The following is a 20,495-nucleotide window of genomic DNA, read 5'->3' as shown; positions in this document are numbered from 1 at the left end:
GTAATATTATTGTGATTGCAAAGGACTACATTTAAACTTATGCATTGACCCGAGCAGCAATGTTCTCCCACGCCGTCTCCCTCTCTTTTGCAGCTGCAGCGGTGTTGCACTTCTTTTTGAAAACGTGTGCAAACTCGCCGTATGAGCGCATTAAGATTTCTAATTCTAGTGGGGTGAAAAACGCAGCCCTCCTCTTCCACGTTGCCATGGTGACTCGTAGAATCAAAAACCATTGATGCTGGCTTTTTATAGTTGTGGTGCACGCGCTTAACTCCAGGTGAAACTACTCCGAGTTGATTAAACTGATTCAAATCAGCTGTTCTGGAACCGGAAACTCAGAGTTTCCTATCTCAGAGTAGATCAACTCAGAGTTCAGGATTAGACTCAGAGTTTGTTGAACCTGCTTTGTGAAACGGATCCCAGAAGTCATTATAGCTATTGTTTTGCAAAATTTTAGCCAATAAGTCAGATCTCAAGAATTTTCATTTCTTTTAATAAATCTAAGAGCATATTTAAAATTTGCATTTGCCTGTTTGTTCTGAGTCTACCCATGCTTTAAATGCTGCTCTAGCTTCAGTATGGAGCTCTGCCACATACTCCTTCCAGCCAGGCTTGATATTATATCTCTTTGGCTGAGGTTTATAAAAAGGCTTACCTGACAAATGAAGTGACTTCACAATAGACTCATATAAAACACATAAATCAATACTATGTTGTGGGTTACTACAATTCACATTACCACATCATACAGCATCTTTAGGCAGTTCAGTATTTCACAGCAAAGTGTCTGTGAGAGAAGTATATTTCCTAACATTTTCATTAGTTAAATTAGACCACTCCAGTTTCCCCGTATCCATGCTATTTGCCACTGTTGTTATCATAGGTAGCTTTTCTACATTGAGTGATATAGCAAAGGTTATATGATCTGCAATGGCATAGTATATATCCATGGCATCCAGAGAGGCATGTGAGTCAGCTGTGCAAATACAATGATCAAGCTATGAAGTCATATGCCATGCTTCACTGATGTAAGTGTAACTGTTGGCAGGCATAAGCACCTTGCTAGAGAGTATTAACCCACCATCAGAGCAGAAGTATATTGGGTGTTTAGCAAAAGGAGAATTTTCATCAGAAATTACAGTGTTCAGGTCTCCTACAACATCAATACAGGTGGAGGCATTATCTTGAATAAAGGAGCTAACAAAGGCTAATCTACTGAGATATTCAGCCCCATTCTGATAACATTCATAAGGTGTATACAGTATATGTTGAAGATGATGAACTTGGTGTCACTGCACTCAAACTATAAGCCAATAGCCCAATCCACATCCAATCTAACCACTTTAAACAGAGAGACATATTTCTTTTTCCAGAGGATAGCCACTCCCCCTGGTATCCTTCCTTGTATGATTTTGGAACTGAGGTCAGTGGTGGATTCACCAGCCCCATAAAAATCAGAGTGCAATGAATTTAGACTTTACCTAAAAATGTCTCTTGAACACAGTACATCTCAATTTCTGAGGAGCTTGTCAACATCAAAACGACGTGACTTTCTCCAGCACTGTGCCCAACACGCAGGCCACTGTGGAGGACCAGAACCAGCCAGGGTCTCAGATCCAGATACACATTTACAACCAGATACTGATGATGAGATTTCACACTCTGAACCTGAGAGTGATGACAGTTGAGACTGGGAGGAGACACAGGAACCTCAGTCAGGTTTAAACTTGCTGCAAAACAGTGAGGTACCTGTCAGCGGTGTGGAATGTTATACTGAAAAAACACCCATTAGCTCCTCTGAATGTACAAGAAGCTTTGACAACAAGGGGCATCTGCAGGAACACACTGGAGTCCAAACTGGGAAGAAATCAATCAATCAAGCAATCAATTTTATTTATAAAGCCCAATATCACAAATCACAATTTGCCTCACGGGGCTTTACAGCATACAACATCCCTCTGTCCTTTGGACCCTCACAGCGGATAAGGAAAAACTCCCCAAAAAAACCCTTTAACAGGGAAAAAAAAAACCGGTAGAAACCTCAGGAAGAGCAAATGAGGAGGGATCCCTCTTCCAGGACGGACAGACGTGCAATAGATGTCACACAGAACAGATCAACATGATAAATTAACAGTAAAGAAACCGTTTATTTGCTCAGTCTGTGGTAAAAATTTTGCACAAAAGGTACATCTGAAACACCATTTGACTGTCCACACAGGGGAGAAACCATTAAGTTGTTCAGTGTGTCGGAAAAGATTCACACAAAAGGAAACTGAGAAGACACCTGACAGTCCACACAGGAGAGAAACCATTTAGTTGTTTAGTTTGTGGCAAAAGATTTTCTCGAAAGTTCTCTTTAATGACTCATATGAGTCTTCATTCAGAGGGAAAGCATTTCACCTGCTTGATTTGTGAAAGTAGTTCCTTTACCAGTAGTACTTTGGTTAAACACATGAAAATCCACACAGGGGAAAACCACTTAGCCGTTCAGTTTGTAATAAAAGAATTGCATATAAGGAACATCTGAGATGACACTTCACTGTCTACACAGGGGAAAAAACATTTGATCATTCAGTTTGTAATAAAGGATTCTCACAAAAGCAAACTCTAAGATGACATGTCACTGTCCACACAGAGGAGAAACCATATAGTTGTTCAATTTGTAGGAAAGGTTTCGCTTAGCTCCATACTTTCAAAAATCACAAGTGTATTGGTGAGAGCAGCAGGGACCACTTTCTAATCATTATGTGTGTGTGAATGTATATATATATATATATATAGACATACATGTGTGCGTTTGTATATATGCATGTGTATGTGTGTGTACATTTATATCATATCTTATCAAATTGAGTTAAGTGGTGCACCAGTCCACAACAATGGAGCGGACCCACTCAAATGTTTCTGTTGTTTGTGACTTTATCATATTTCATTCATCGAGGCTTTGCCTCAGCAGCCTGAGGGTGGGTCTGAACCATTATCACAGCCAATGGTGGAGTGGTAGTTGATGAGGTGCGTGTACTGTTAGGTAGATAGGTAGGTTATCAAGGAAGCAGTGGCTATACACCGCTACACTCCACGACACCACTGATCAGGCAGGTGTATACTATCAAGAGGTGAAAATGAACAAAGAGTCTGGTACGCACCGGGTCAGCCTGTCAAACATCTGAGTGCTCATGAATCTCCTACTTTTCCTACTAACTGATGTGATTGGGTACTGCTCACACTGCCTGCAATGGTGAGTGAACAAGAAGGGATTAAATTGGGCTTGGGTGGAGATCTCCACCAGCCAAAGCCAAAAGTGCATTCACACCTCAGATGGTTGTTTTTCAGACTTTGGTGTGTTCATAAGCTTTAAAGGTCCAGACACACCAAAGCGACTTCAAAGAACAAGCAGCAACAAAAGCTCATTGTTTTGTCACCTCACATTGCCCATGTCTCAGCTAAAAAGATGCACATGAACACACAGCAAAGACTGCAGCAGTCAGCTAACCAGCACATAGGTTCTGTGCCTGTGTGAGAGAAAATAACTCTCCACACCAGCAGATGGTGATCATCTGTATTCATCATTAGAAAAGGGAAACAGGAAGACTGTCTTGACATTGGCCTGTTAGCACATTAACAACACAATCCAATGTCGAAAGAACAGGGCATATTTACTGTGTGCCAGTGACCAATTTGTGAGCAGTGATTGACACGACTGACAGCTGCTTTCTCTGAAAATGGCCTGTGATTGGTCAAAGTCTCCTGTCACAGCCCAGATTTTCTAAAACCTAAAAGCAGAGCCAAGTGTTTTTTCACAATGTAAAAACAATTGATTTGACACGACAGTTAAAACAAATGCTCTAGGAAAAGTATTGTATTTGCATCAAGTCAAAATTATTCAGTGTGGGCAAATGTTAAATATGTTAAGGATCAGGAGGGAGAACAAAGTGATTGAAGCCATTTCATGTTTTGATCATTAGTGATGGAGGGAGAACATATTGAAAAATGGTACCTGTTGTTAACTTCCTCTCAACAGGTGTGCTCAACCAAAAGTGACACCTGCGTGGGGGCGTACAGCGTCATGGAGGCTGAGGGGAAAAGCTGGCACCCTCATTTTACTATTGGATGATGGCCGGGAGCTACAGATCTCGGAGGAACAGTGGGCACCGATAGAACCGAAAATGATGGTGCCTCCTCTGAAGGTTGCCATTACAGTTACTGACATAACTATCACACAAATAAATGTTGTTGAACAGTGATGGCTACCTGTTGTTTTGACATGACCAATGTGTGTTTGTTTTAGGTTTTTTTGTGTGTGTTTAGCCACAGTTATATATATATATATATATATATATATATATATATATATATATATATATATGTTTATATATTGCTATGTGTTACAAATTTGTTAACATTTTCACAATTCCTAAATGTATTTGCAGCCATATTCAGTCAGATTTAATATGGTTCAATGTTCATATAATTATGTTAAATAAAAATATATCTTTGTAATGGTGGCCATTATTTCGTCTACAATTTATTTTAGATTTTGAAAATAAAATTAAATTTAAATGAGCAAATCGTTAGCCTTTGCTCTTAACACATTTTCATATTACCTCAAATTGTTGCACATAGGTCAGTGTACTTTTTGGTCTTTGAATAGTCCTTTCTAAACCAGACATGATAAATAAATTGTTATTTGATTTTCATTTTAAAATAAAAAATGAAAAACAAGGCATTTGTAGTTTTCCTGATCATAAACAATACAAACAAAATTGAAATACCACTCACTTTTCAAGTTCTCCATTCTAAAACATAAAATACCAAAAAAAAAAAAAAAAAACGAATGAAAGAAAACACGGCAGTCTTTACATTTTTCTGAAACCGGAAGATATTCTTCTTCGTTGGTCATGTCAAGCATGCACAGGAGTCTCCCATCTTGGGCATCTCTGATTTGAAAGTTTATTCTGCCAACAGAATATGTGTTGTGTGGCTGATGGTGACGTTAAGCACAGGCTTGAAATAAAATGATCAACTTTTCCTCCATATTTATCACAGACTGATATTTACAGAAGCAGGGAAAGACTTCGAAAGAGGTAAGATACTGAAATAGTTTGTGTTAGAACCTTTGTGGAATGTACTTTTTTTAAGACGTTGCATAAGAAACCATTGCCTTTAATGTCTCAACAAATATGAGGCAGGTGACAGGTGACCTCAATGCAAATAGGTTTTAATTGTATTCAATTAGATTATTATTTTGCAAAAAAACAATTTTGTAGTCATAATAAGTATGTTTCAAAATGTAGTTGTACTGTCAGCAACAATAAATTAGCACATCAATATATGACATATCAACAGTATAACAGACACACCTGATATATTAAAAAATATGAAAAACACATGCACAACCATAGCACTTGCAAAACTCAAATTCATAATGCCTAAACAGTAATTGTTTTTAAAATGGTTGGGGCGTTGGTGGCTTGGTGCTAGAGCAGGCGCCCCATGTACAAGGCTGTTGCCGCAGCGGCCCGGGTTTGAATCCAGCCTGTGGCCCTTTGCTGCATGTCACTCCCTCTCTCTCCCCCTTTCACACTTGTCTGTCCTATCAATTAAAGGCTTAAAAATGCCCCCCCCCCCCCAAAAAATGGTTGAATAAGACAAAGCTCAACAATATATGTTTTATCACCATCAGTAGTAGGAGGTATAGCTGTAAGTGCAAAAGATGCAGTGTTGAGTAATTGAGAAATCTGCTCACATTCTATTTTTTACTTATTCTTTTTTTCCTCTCTTTTTGTTATAAGAACAGTACACAGATAATAATGTGAAGGGTATGACATGCAAAAGTCTCTCCCCGTCACTGCCTATACAACAATAAAAAATTACATAAATAAATATAGTATAACATAGAAGATATTTCAAATATATCGCGAAGTATATTAATCAGTCTAATGTAGAATGTGCGTGTTTGTCGTTTTGGAAAAGGGTGTTGGGGGGTAAGGGGGATGCCAGTACCAGTAGGCTCAAAGGAGCACTTGAACCACTTAGGTGGGATGACCCAGTGGCTGAACAAGCTGCCATTTGCCACAATTTGTCAGATAGCACTGCAGGGGAAGATGGCTTTGATTTTGCCCATTATCCTCCTCTCTGCCACTGTCTCTGGACTATCCAGTTTCAGCGTGATCACAGGGTTTGCCTTCCTTACCAGCTTTTTTAAATCTCTTGGCCCCACCAGCCTTGATGTTACCACCCCAGCACAACACAGCAAAAAACAGTGCACTGAATACTACATACTGGTCAAAGGTCTTCAGGGGCCCCCTGCACACACTGAATGGACTGAGTCTCCTCAGGAAGAGCATGTTTTGAGAACAGTACAGTTCTTCATTGATTTTGAGTCCACCCTCTCAATTTCCTCTCCCTGGACCCACATTCCTCTGGTAGATATATCTTGTAAATATTGAGTTTCAGGTGATTGTTGTTGCACCATGTCATGAAGCCCTCTATCAGTCCTATGTTCTCTTCCTTGTTGTCTTTGCTGATGCATCCAACAATAGAGGAGGCAATGGAGAACTTTTCAACATGACAAGAACCTGACTTAACAGATGTCTGACGTGATGGTATTTCACCTGCCTGCTCAATCCGTATTTGACAAGCGGTATATTAAAGGTCATTAAAATCTGTCCTGTCTGCCTTTGGTGCTGCAATGAGGGTCCTACCACATTGTGACAACAGGTATTAAAAAACAATGACAGAGAAATGCATAGCCTATGTATTTTTACTATCATGAATATGTTATTGCAAAACAGAGCTCCACTACTTGACCCCTGTCTCGGGTGAGCTCGGTGAACAGTCTTTTGTTTTGTCTCCATGGTAATGGGTAGAAAGTCCTGATAGTGTGTAAACTGAATGCAACAGTACATAAATCACTTTATAAGGGCAGCTGCAGTACCTAGAAAAGTAAAAAAGAAAGTATGTAGTAAAACGTATGTAGGCAATTTAAGCAGTAGGACTTTTTTTTTTTTTTCAAATTTCATGCCTCAAACCTACTAACCAGTGTTCTAATCATGACTCAGCTATTTCAAACAGACACACAGATGATTCTGATAAGCTGATTAAACCTCCATCAGCTCCTGCTTGTCTCTGTAACACTACTACTACAACCACCTCTCCTGTACATTTTCTGATTAATGACTCCTTTGACATACTTTTTAGAGAGAGAAACCATTCAAATGCCAAAATGGTCAGTTCTTAAAGGACATTCATACTTCATTTTTTCTACTTTTTTTGCTTTTTAAAGTATGAACTACTGCTACTGCTGCTACTAGTAGTAGTGGTAGTACTGCTTCTACTCCTTCTCCTGTACATTTTGATTTTGATTATTTACTACTCCTACATACTTTTAGATAGAGAAACCATTAAAATTTCAAAACATTGAGCTATTTTTCTCTCCTTAATGTAGATGATAAACTCCTCGCTAAGGCCTTAGCTTGTAGAATTGAAACTGTTTTACCCTCTATTATCTCGACGGACCAAACAGGGTTTATTAAAAATCGGCATTCATATACAAACATACGGAGACTTCTCAACATCATTCACTCCCTGGCACATCTTTCTAGCTCAGAGATGGTTATTTCGCTTGACGCGGAAAAAGCTTTCGACCGGGTTGAGTGGGGTCATCTATTTTTTACACTGAACCAATTTGGATTTGGAGAAAAATTTATTTCCTGGATACTTACTATATTCTTCACCACAAGCTTGTGTATGTACCAATACTCAACGATCACAGTTCTTCCCACTCACGCGCGGCACGCGACAGGGATGCCCGATTTCCCCCCTCCTTTTTGCTGTTACTATTGAACCCTTATCAATTGCTCTTAAAGATAATACAATGTTCTCAGGTATAAGTAGAGGCGGAATTGAGCACAAGGTGTCCTTGTACGCAGATGACCTGCTCCTTTATGTTTCCAACCCAGTAGTTTCCATCCCACATATTTTATCTACTCTCAAATCCTTTGGCACCTTCTCTGGGTACAAACTAAATATACAGAAAAGCGAATGCTTTCCTATTAACCAGTTAGCCCGTGAAATACCACAATCTAGTATACCCTTCAAACTATCCACAACTAGGTTTAAATACTTAGGAATCATTATCACTAGCTCCATCCACTCTCTTCAAGTGGAAAATTTTACATCTTTGTCAATCAAGGTAAAGTCAGATCTACAAAGATGGAGCAACCTACCTCTCTCTTTTATAGGTAGAGTACAATCTATTAAAATGAATGTGCTTCCAAAATATTTATACTTATTCCAATGTCTACCCATTTTCTTATCTAAACACTTTTTTTGTCAATTGGATTCAATGATTTTAAATTTTATATGGGGAGGTAAAAATCCAATAATTCATAAATTATTCTATATATCCATTAGCTATACCTATTTGTAACAATCAACTATTTCAACCAGCCAGGATCAATTCAAAGTTTGCTTCCTGGACAAGGCCTGTCCTGCCTAGGTGACCTTTATATTGATGGTCTCTTTGCTAGCTTTTCACAGTTATGCTCCACATTCAACCTTCAGCAGTCTGACTTGTTTAGATACTTTCAAATTGGCAACTTTGTCAAATCCAACTCCTCAGCATTTCCACAAGCTCCACCGCCCTCAGGTGTTGACCATCTTCTTCCAGTTGGTGACTTATCAAAGGGACATATCTCCTTTATTTATAATCTTTTATCAAGGACAACCCCACCCCCAGCCCTGCATAAGATCAAGACTAGTTGGGAGGCTGAACTGGGCATCGTCTTGACTGAGGAGTGGTGGGACGATGCATTACATGCAATAAATTCTTCCTCCTCCTGCGCAAGGCTTAGCCTCATTCAGTTTAAGGTACTTCACAGGATCCACTATAGTAAAGCCAGATTATCAAGGATTTACCCAAATCTCTCTGATACTTGTGATAGGTGCTCTCAGGCGCCGGCAGACCTGTCTCATATGTTTTGGTTATGCCCAAATTTGGCAGAGTACTGGAGGTCCTTCTTTAATTTTATGTCAGAGGTACTCAAGCTGACATTAGTCCCTTCACCTCAAATTGCCATTTTCGGTATCCCTGAGGAGGAAGTTAGAATGACTGCTAAACAAATTAATGTTCTCTCCTTTGCCTCATTAATTGCCCGTCGTCGGATTCTCCTCCTATGGAAGAGTCGCTCACCCCCCTCAAATACATCTTGGCTGCGAGACCTATTGTCATTCATAAAACTGGAAAAGATCAAATTCACCATTCGTGGTTCAACAGACAAATTTTACAGGTATTGGCAGCCTCTCATCTCTTACTTCCAAAGAATGCAATCTATCTCACTGGACTAAAATTTCATGGTACGATTGGTTGGACAGTATTCCAGGAAGTACATGCTGACTATATATCACATTACAGTTCTTTTTTTTTTTTTCTTTTTTTTGCTGCTGTTGTTGTCTTTTGCTTGTTGCTGTTGTTTATGTTTTCTGTTGTTTGATTATCTTTCACTCTTCCTTAACATATTTATGTATTTACTCATTTTGCTGATTACTTTTGTAGTATTACTCTCTGTGTATATTGCAACTGTTTACTGGGAAAAAATGTGGTTGTGTAATACTACCTTGTTACACCTGCAGAAATGTTGATATTAATCTATCCATTAAAAAGTTTCTAATCCATACATTCTACTGCTTATTCCCATTTGATATAACTTAATCATTACACCTTGTTTCCACATCATATCATAAGCCTTCTCCACATCAAAAATTTAGCCATTGAACTCTTTTTTAATAATTTGAGCTTTCCTAATTCCAGTTTCTAAACATTTCTAAACATTGTAATCCTTCCTTTTCTAAATCCACTTTGATGATTTCTTTCTTCGCACTCCCATCCTCATATCATCTTGCAGTGCTTCTATGTTTCTTGCTACTGTTCTCTCTCTCTGTCTCCTGCTCCTAGAATAAGGCTGCTTATTTCTGCATTGAGTTCATCAATGTCTTGGTTTATATTTACCTTTCTTAAGTTTCCTTCAGTTGTTATTATAAACTTATTCCAGTCAGCTTTATCAAATATCCATCTTCCTTCTCTCTCATCCTGTTTTATTTCCTTCCTTATTTCCTTTCCTTTCCACTCCTGTGTTTATAAATATTGGGTTATGATCCCTTCCTATAGTGCTTCCTTTATGTACTTACTACCTAGTTTTCCCAGCTAAAGATTGTGATACCAAGGTGAGATCTATTGCTGATTCTGTTCCCTTCCCCAAATCCTCCCTTGTGCCTGACCCATCATTTATACATGCCAATTCGTTTTCCTCCATTACTTCCTCATAATTTCTCCATTTAAATCTTCTGTCTCTCCCCATACTGTGCTGTCTCTCCCCATACTGTGCTCTGAGCAGTTCAGTCACCATAAGAGATGATATTTTCTCTCCAGTGATGCAATATTGCTTCCAGATTGCGTTTCTCTAATCTTTTGAATGAGTTATAAAAACTGATTACCTTCACACTTTCCCTCTTGTCCCATACAGAACTTCAATAACTACTAGCTCTTATTCTTGAATTGTCCTTAATACTCTATACTTTATACATTCTTTAGCAAATATTGCCCACACCCCTCCATTTCCATTGACTCTGTCTTTGTGTATGGCAGTTTTTCCCTTAATTATGAAGTCCATTGTTGGCTTGAGCCATGTTTCCTGTATGCACATGACATCTGGTTTCCTTTTTAATTTGTTGATATAGCCTTTAAACTCCTGAACGACTCCTAGCGTTCCACTGAAGCAATAAGATTATGGTATGATGACAGAGGCTCCCTCTGAGGTCCCTTCTCCTTGACAAAGATCTGCATGTATCTTTTCCCATGATAGGTCTTTCATATTTAGGAATTTGGCTGCTGCCTTAACTATGATTTTGTTTTGTTTTTTCTGTCTTGGTTTTTGCTTGTTCTGAGCAGTTGATGACGTAAGCGAAAAATAGCACTTATCTGTCCATCAATATTCCTGTGTTGTTGTTCTGAGTTTGTCCTGGTCCTGCTGTTGTATTGGGCTTGGTCTTCTTTCACTGTTGTAGATCTTTACTGCTTCTGCATATGTTATTTTTCACTCTGATTTCAGTTGCTGAATCTCTCCTGCCTGCTTCCTGACTGTGCACCCTCCATAAGCTGCTGTGTGGTTTCCTCTGCAGTTATCACATTTAATCACATCATTGCTACTACATTTTCCATCACTTTTACAGGTAGTTCGTCTTCACTGAACTGTACAGATTCACTGTCAACTTTTTCTCCATTTCTGAAGACTTTCAGCTGTTTGGTTCCTATTACTTTCCCTCCTTTCAACACTTTTCTGAGTTCGTCTAGGTTTTCTCTGGTGGGGATGCCTGTTATCACTCCCCAGCTCCTCTCTTCTCAAGAAGTATCCTCCTTTTCGAAATTTCTTTCTCACACACAGTTTGCATTTTCATCACTTCATTCCTCTGGTTAGCACTTCTGCATTTTATCAACAGACTTCCGTCACGCAATACCTTTGCCATTTCTATATCTCCAACTGCCTTCCTCAAACCGTTCGTCAGAGTAAGTGGGCTAACCAATGTTAGCTCATGTCCCACCTTAAATTTAAGAATTACCCTAAATTCGTCTATCATAATCTTCTTCCTCACAAGTCGCCTTTCCTCGTCCTCTTCTAATGCCCGTTTTCCTGACTGTGTCATCCGGCTATTTCTGTTCCTACATCCTCTCCTATTACTCACAATTTTGTCCATTCAGCCTCCATTTCTTCATCCTCCAATAAACCACAGCTACTTGCCATTCTGATCCAGTCACAAATCATATTATGACCCAATGTGTTCCAATGTCCCGTGCTCACTCCCGCGCCACCAACCCCTTCGCTAAGTATGATCATAGACTGTAGAGTATGATGCATTCTTTTAACAGATGTGATTGGTTGTCACAGTCACACCATTTTGTGAGCCTGCAAGGTGTGGACACCCAGTGGAAATGAAATGAACTGCATGTCAACATGAGACTGCTAAGGTGTTGTCATTGTTTGTGTGATCATTCTGCTGATGGGAGTTTGAGACAGACTCAAGTCATCACTGCTGGACTGCTGCATTTTTCCAGTTTTCCAAATATCTTAGTGTTGTGATTATTTTATTTCTGGTGTCTTTGCGTTAGGTAGGAAATGTGTGTGTATCCCTAATAAGATCAACCAAATATAGTATCCCTGCATGATCTAATCTGTAGCATTTCATTTACTCACCATCATCCAGTGTTTGAAGAATATTTCTCCGTTCTCACTGTGTTTCCACCATTTTCTCCTCTACTTAAGAAACTCTTAAGCCTCTTAAAAGTCCTCCTCCCTGCTCCTAACAGTTTTTCACCTTAGGAGCTCTTATACGTTCTGAGATACTCTGTGAATAACTTTTATCTTTACAAGGACCTATACTTAACTTTAAGGGGAAATTCGAAGAAAATGTCACAATATAAGAATTTTCTTATACTTTTATAGTTAGGAGCTACTCTTTGTGCTAAGGAGCTTTGTGAATACGGCCCCTGGACTTTATTCAAAAATATAGAGTGAATAGTAAACTCTTGTCTGCGGAGGGCAGCATTACGCTTTATTAGCGTACAGCCTGCCGGGACTTTATTAGAAGAAGAACAACAAGTTACAGCGGAACCGGATATTACTCTTTGAGCAATATGGCGCTTTACATTAGCAGAAACAGCAGTGTCCGTGTGTTGTTAGTGAGAAAGTGTGTGTGACCTCCAGCAGTAGTGATCCACCAGGGCCTCTGTATGTCTGAATGGACTTTTTCAATTAATGCTTTTCCTCTGACTCATCTCCCGTTAGGCTACAAAGCTATTAAAGTTAGCTTAGCATGCTAGCTAGAAACAGACTGACGGGGACGGAAGTTAGCAACACAGCGCCTGTCAGAGTGACTGATTGAGAGCAAACATTGTTTTTGACGTGGAGAAAAAGTTTGTGTCATTGTGTGAAAATGCCTAAAGCCCAAATGCTGAGAGCGTTGGTGAAGCAGCGACTAACTGCGGCTGCTGAAGAGATATTTGGAAGAGATATTTGGGCTGTTTGAAAGAACGATAGCAGAGTACGAGGAGGAACTCTCTAGATCAAAACAGGAGAACGAGCGACAACGGAAACTACTGGACGCTGTTTTCAACCCTCGGCTTCAGTTACACAGAGCAGGTTTGTTCATTAAACGTTACAAATTCATTATTAAGCATGTAAGGGACTGTTCTTTACTTATCGTAGAAGGGGAGTGGCTGGAGTGTGACTGCGTTTTTTGACCCTCCTTGACTCTTCAAATATATTTCCTTGAGCCTTGTAAAAAGCCTTGTTTTTTCTGTATACAGTTTCATGAAAAATTATGTGATGGGGTGGGGTGTAGTTGAAATCGGTACAAAAAGGCTTTATTACCATCAAGGGAAACGCATGTTTACATTTCTAAAGCAAGCTGACATGAAAAATGGTGTAATTTTGGCAAGTTTTATGGAAGACATGCTTTAAGGCGGGTTTGGAAGGCTTATTTTTTATTTTATTTTTTAATCAGCGGTAAAATAAATACAGTAAACAGCCATTTAAATTTGTATGCCCCTCCCCTAAGTCAAAATAAGAAAAACTGAAGTCTCCTCCCAGTGTTTAAAATTATTGGACGTGCCTCCCCTTTTTTGCACCACCCCTCCCCCTTAATAAGTAACAAACAGTCCCTAAATGCAAAACTATTTTACTCGGTAATAAACATTGATAGACACTGATATCTTTTTTGGCTTTAACACTGATTTATACATTGAATTCATAGTTTTCTTGTCAGCGGTTTCCTGGTGGTTTGGGCAGCACAGTGGTGCAGGTGCAGTGGTCAACATTGTAGCCTCACAGCATGGGGGTTCCTGGTTTGAACCTGGAATGGGGGAGCCCTTCTGTGTGGAGTTTGCATGTTCTTTCTGTGTCAGTGTGGGTTTTCTTTGGGTGCTCCGGCTTCCTCCCACAGTCCAAAGACATGCAGGTTAATTGGTGATTCTAAATCATCCGTATGTGTGAATGTGAGCGTGAATGGTTGTCTGTCAGTCTGGTGACCTGTCCAGGGTGTACCCTGCTTCTGGCCCAATTTCTACGTAGAGAAGGGGCTCCTAAAAGTCAGCTCAGAGCAGTGTGAAGGAGGGAGCACGGGAGTATCAACTGGACAGAAAAATAGTAAGGGAATATGGGACACTGGAGGGACAGGCTGGGCAGCGGGACCTCATGAGGAAACGATTTATGCTGATACGTGTTATAAAAAAGAAAAGAATCCAGCTTCTCTTGTCACAATGCATATGCAAATGTCCACTTCGACTCAAGGATGATCTGATTAGTTTTTGGTGGTCATAGGTCAACGGTCAGCGTTGTTGCGACCTTGTCTGTCTCATTCTTGTGAACGTGATATCTCAAGAATGCCTCGAAGGAATTTCTTCAAGTTTAATACAAATGTTCACTTGGACTTAATGATAAACTGATAAGATTTTGGTGGTCAGGGGTCAAAGGTCAAGGTCAATGTGACTTTGCATCCATCGCATTCACATAAACGGAAATATCTCAAGAATGCCTCGAAGGAATTTCTTCAAGTTTAATACAAATTTTCACTTGGATTTAATGATGAACTGATTAGATTTTGGTGGTCATAGGTCAAAGGTCAAGGTCAGTGTCACCTCATCTTTCCTATTCTTGTGAACACAATATCTCAAGAGTACGTTGCAGGCATTTCTTCAAATTTGGTGCAAACATCCCCTTGGACTGAAGAATAAACTGATTAGAATTTGGAGGTTAAAGGGTCAAGGTCTGACTTCACAATACATGTTTTTGGTCATAGCTCTAGAATTCTTATGCTAATTATGACAAAACTTCACACAAATGTACAATAGGATAAAATGAGAAAGTGATGATTTTTTTCTTTTTTTTATCCAAAAGGTCAAAGGTCAACTTTACTGTGACACCAAGGGTGAGGGGGCTTTATTGTGTGTATTGATTGCACAATAAAGTCTATCGCATCATGTCCTGCCAGCTTCAAGTGTTTTACCTTTATAGTATCGATACAAGTGGGTTGACAAAGAATTGACCAGAGCTCCAGATTGCTTTCCTGGCCCAGGTTGGGAACAATTTGCCACAACGAATTACAATAATCAAGCCGAAAGGTAACAAAAGCATAGATAACTTTTCCCAGGTCCTAATGAGGTAAAAACAGCTGTAATTTTGCTAAAATTTTGACCATAAACTGCTCTTCTCAACACAACTGACTTCCATTCCATTTTCATCCGCTTATCCGAGGCCGGGTCGCAGGGGCAGCAGGCCAAGCAAAACACTTCAGATGTCCCTCTCCCCAGCAACGCTTTCCGGCTCCTCTTGGGGGACTCCAAGGCGTTCCCAGGCCAGATGAGATATGTAATCCCTCCAGTGTGTTCTGGGTCTGCCCCGGGGCCTCCTACCAGTGGGACGTGCCTGAAACACCTCCAGCGGGAGGCGCCCAGGAGGCATCCTGATCAGATGCCCAAACCACCTCAACTGACCCCTTTGGACGTGAAGGAGCAGCGGCTCTACTCCGAGCGTCCTCCGGATTGGGACAACTGACTTGTTTGTTAAAATTCATTTAAGCATCCACCAAGACACCAAGATTTTTAACAATATTGTGCAAGTTTGCAGATAGGTACCTAAGCGCCTTAGTTAGACTGCTGACAGAGCTAGGAGGACCAGACATGATCCCTTTGGTTCTGTTTTCATTTAGTTGGAGGAGGAATTTCACCATCCAACATTTGAAGTCATTTAGATATTTAAAGGGCTTTTCCAGTGAGCAGGCACTGTCAGGTGTAACTGGTAGATTAAATTGTGTATTGTCTGCGTACTAGTGATACACAATGTTGTGTCTCTCAAAGATGCAGCCGAGGGAAAGCATGTATAATAAGAATAAGAGAGGGCCTAGAAGTGAACCTTTGGAATGCCACAATGGATGGGAGCATGAGATGAGGAACGCTTTCCTATAGTGACTGAGAAGGCTTTTTCTTTCTGGTAGGATGTACAGATTGTAGCACAGGACCCTGCAGACCCACTGCGTCCTCCAGGCATTTTAAATGAATGTCATGAGTAAGACGTAAATGGCACAGGGATAAATCAAATGGGATGACAAATCTCAGCTGAATCTTTAGTTTGAAATATTCAGAACTTTGGCTATAGAAAAGGTGAATGGTGACGTCAAGAGATTGACTTGATACTTTTGAAGCCTTCAATAAGGAGTTTGAGCTGTCTCTGTGTGTATTAATGTCTGTGTGTGTGTGTTAACTCTTTCCAGCAGATGTCCAGCAGCTGTTGGTCAAAGAAGAGGTTCCCCCTGAGCAGCAGGAGTTGACTGCCAGTGTGGACCAGGAGGACCCAGAGCTCCCTGACATTAAAGAGGAACAGGAGGGAGAGCAGCTTCAAGGGCTGGAAGAGGCTGATATCAAGTTCACACTCACTTCTGTCCCTGTGAAAAGTGAAGAAGATGATGAAGAGAAAGCTCAGTCGTCACAGCTTCATCAAAGACAAACTGAACAGATGGAAACAGAAGCTGATGGAGAGGACTGTGGAGGACCAAAACCAGCCAGGAACTCAGAGCTAGATACACATTTACAACCAGATACTGATGACAAGACTTCACACTCTGAACCTGCGAATGATGACAGTACAGATTGGGAGGACACTCAGGAACCTCAGTCAGGTTTAAACCTGCTGCAAAATATTGAAGTACCTGTAAGTGACATTGAATCTAATACTGGAAAAACATCAGTTAGCTCCTCTGAATGTGCTACAAGTTTTGGCCACAAGGGACACCCGCAGGAACGCACTGGAATCAAAACAGGGGAGAAACCATTTAGTTGTTCAGTTTGTGGCAAAAGATTCACACGACAAGATCATCTAAGACGCCACTTCACTGTCCACACAGGGGAAAGACCATTTAGTTGTTCAGTTTGTAGTAAAAGATTTGCACAAAAGGGACAGCTGAAACATCACCTGATTGTTCACACAGGGGAGAAACCATTTAGTTGTTCAGTTTGTGGTAAAGGATTTACATCCAAGGGAGACGTGAAACGACACTTCACTGTCCACACGGGGGAGAAACGGTTTGGTTGTTCGGTTTGTGGTAGAAGATTCGCAGATGAATCGAATCTGCGACGACACTTGAAAATCCATGCTAAGCAGAAACTTTGGTTTGGTTGTTCAACTTGTGGAAACGATTCACACAAAAGCCACACTTGAAATATCACCTGACTGTCCACACCACAGACTGTATATAGAGATGAACAGTATCTCTTCATTTCCTCCCACTGTGCAAAGATGAAGCCAAAACATCCAGGATATGGCAGCTGCTAGCTAGCACTGGTGATGTCATCTAGAGCTAGAGTCTGTGCAGTAGTATTCTCCTTAGTATCAAGTTCCTGCCTATATACCTGTCTGACCTATCACAAGTAGTGCCAATGATCACACTGATTGGCACAGATAGCTGTCAGTCATGTCACCCCCCCCCCCCTATAACACAAACAGGAGGATGTGGGGTTTACGACCTCTACTGCAGCCATTCACCAGGGCGATCCAGATGTTCTGGCTTCACTATGGGGAGCTGTCATGTCGTACATCTTGATTATGTAGTCAGGGTTTCCCACACATGAAATCATTTGTGGCAGCCTGTCTTGATATCAGCATTTGCATCCACATATTGATTTTCTACTTTTGGAGATTGACCATTAATTTGGAGCACTGTTGGAATATATTCCGTTTAGTTATTCAGAGCTTAACGCTCCCGGAGCGCAGCACATACTTTAGGCACAGACGGAGCAGCAGAGCCATAGACTGGAAAAATAATGGATTTAGCTACCGTGACGTCACCCAATGGTTTTTTGACTCCCATTTTGAAGCCTGTAGTTTGGCATTTTGGCTGTAGCCGTTTTGGGTTTTTGGAGCCAGTAGTATCCATATTTGGGCGAGAGAGTGAAGCTGTGGAAGGAACAAGGGGTGGATCTGACAGAGACTGAGGACTGTTCAAATCTCTACCCCGCGACTCAACTCACAAAGCTGTTGCTGAGGAAAAAAAACAAAAAAGTCATGGAGAGTTCCGCCTGTGCTGTTTTATGGACCCGCAAAAACCTCAGAATTCAGAGAGGGGACACAGAATAATGTGCCTCCCCAGCCGTCAGCTACCACCACACATAGATTCTAATTCTGTGGGAAACAATGAGTATGTTTACATGCACACTGATATTCCCCTAGTATACTGAGTATGACAATATTATGAATTTGGTACAGGTTAGCATGTTTTGTTTTCAGATTAAGACATGTGGGATATGTCAGTATTACTCAGGTTTTAAAAGCATCATTTGGACATGTATACAGCATTCAGAATATGTGTCTCAACTTGGGTTTTTACCACAGTTTGCAACACATGGCCTCTTGTCTGTCTTGTCAGCTCTGTGCGTTGTCATGGAGATGTTAAACAAAAACCAACTTGCCAACAGTTTGCAGGGCTGGTGCAGAGATGCATGCCCAAAGAAAAAGCCCACATTTCTGTTTGGAAGAGGAAATGCGCCAACTTTCAAACATTATGTAAGACTTGCATGTAGGATCTTATGTGCAAATATCACAAGACTGACCTTTTCAAGAAGGTGGTTGAAGGAATGAAAGAATGAGGTTGTGTTGGTAAGGTCTAACAAGTCAGCCACTGGTAGGAAACTCATGGCTGCATGTAAATGGGAATATTAGTGGAATATTCATTTTCATGTAAAGAGCTTAGGAAAATTTTCTTTTTCAGAATAAGGGCAAAACTGGAATATTTTGTACATGTAAACATAGTGAGTGGTACAGTTTATGGTCCACATGGGAGAAACTAATTAGTTACAGCCTTTGTGATAAAAGATTCACTTGGCTCCGTCTTTTAAAAACACGTGTGTTGGTGAGAGCAAAAGAAATACGTGAAGCTGCAGAGATTTTTTTCCAGCAGAATTGAAGGACTGAGGGAAAGACTTGATTTAACAATGATTAGCTAAAAACTCAGACTTTTTCCCCTTATACGGACTCCAGAATACATCTTTTCAGTTAAGATGAAGCTACACAATGAGGACTGTGCAATATATCGATATTGTATCGATATGGTGATATTAGACTAGATATTGTCTTAGATTTTGGATATCGTAATATGGTTGGTGTCGTCTCTTCTTGGTTTTAAAGGCTGCATTACATTAAAGTGATGTAATTATCTGAACTTACCAGACTGTTCTAGCTGTTCTATTATTTGCCTTACCCACTGAGCCATTATATCCACATTAATCATTACTGATGATTATTTATCAGAAATCTCATTGTATAAATATTTTGTAAAAGCCCAAATAGTCAACCCTGCAATATCATCAGAGTATCGTATCAAGGTATTTGATAAAAAATGCTGTGATATTTGATTTTCTCCATAACATCATCCCTATACACAGTCATAATAATTCTGTTTGTATTTGCCTTTACATTATGTAGTCATTTTATGGCGCTGTGCCTTTTGGTATTACATGTAATGTTTGATTAACCTGTTCAGAACCCAAATATGTTCTAAACACAAAATAAATATTGTAATGGTGGATTTCTACTCTAAATGCGTTAGCATGATTAGGATACTTTATTATGTGTTATTTTTTCTGTCCATTTCAGTTGACGAGCAATCTGAACGCAGACACCACCTAATAGTTAAAATGACAATAAATGGTCATAACAGACCTTTTTTCAACAGAATACATGAGTTTTCAAGCCTATTTTAAAAAAAACAAACTCTGATGCAATGTGTATTTTGAGAGTTGTTCTTCAATTAGGCATCTTTGTCCTGGGTCTTGTGTGTAGACTTGTTACAGATGTTTTGTAGCACCGTATGTAATCCCTTTTTGATTGTTTTTATGGATTTGTTTTTTCTAAATTCTGTGTTTTCTGTTTCAAATTTCTAAATTCTGCGTTTTACAATTTTGTCTTCAGAAAGAGTGCGTAACGATGTGATGGATGAATAAAATTTTTAACAATTCAATAAGAAGATTTTCCAGATCTATCTAATCTAATGAATACCAATGAATTTGATGTAACACAATGCACAATTTGTATATATCAGAAAAAGTGCTTCAGCACAGTTATACAAAAGAATTTCATCCGTTTTCTTAAAGTGCTTCACATCTGCCTTCATATTGTTTAGCTGTTAGTACATTTACGTGACATTAGAGAAAATCGATTTATTGTGTTAGTCTGACTAAAATCGAACTTTTAAAATACATGTAAACATGTTAGTCTGACTGAAATCGTACTAAATCAAATTTCTCAAAGTCGAACTAACATACCCAGATAACGTGACTGGGAGCTGAATTCCTCCCGCATGTATACAGTCAATCAGACCCAAACTGGCCAAGGCGCTCTGCGCATGCTCTACAGTTTCCACTCAGGGCTTTGACTCGGAAGTCGAATAGCATTAAA

General features: G+C 39.9%; 2 pseudogenes; both read left to right on the top strand.

Annotated features, from left to right (window-relative positions):
* The window catches only part of LOC126384271 (zinc finger protein 271-like), a 15,529-nt pseudogene extending 12,847 nt beyond the window's left edge, over nucleotides 1-2,682 (top strand).
* Nucleotides 2,683-12,687: 10,005 nt separating this feature from the next.
* Nucleotides 12,688-20,083, top strand: LOC126384332 (gastrula zinc finger protein xFG20-1-like; annotated as a pseudogene).
* Nucleotides 20,084-20,495: the final 412 nt, after the last annotated feature.

The sequence above is a fragment of the Epinephelus moara genome, chromosome 22, assembly GCF_006386435.1.
Source record: "Epinephelus moara isolate mb chromosome 22, YSFRI_EMoa_1.0, whole genome shotgun sequence".
In the NCBI taxonomy this organism is placed as follows: domain Eukaryota; kingdom Metazoa; phylum Chordata; class Actinopteri; order Perciformes; family Serranidae; genus Epinephelus; species Epinephelus moara.
The sequence above is the reverse complement of the archived record's forward strand: the minus strand, read 5'-3'. Positions and strand labels throughout refer to the sequence as shown.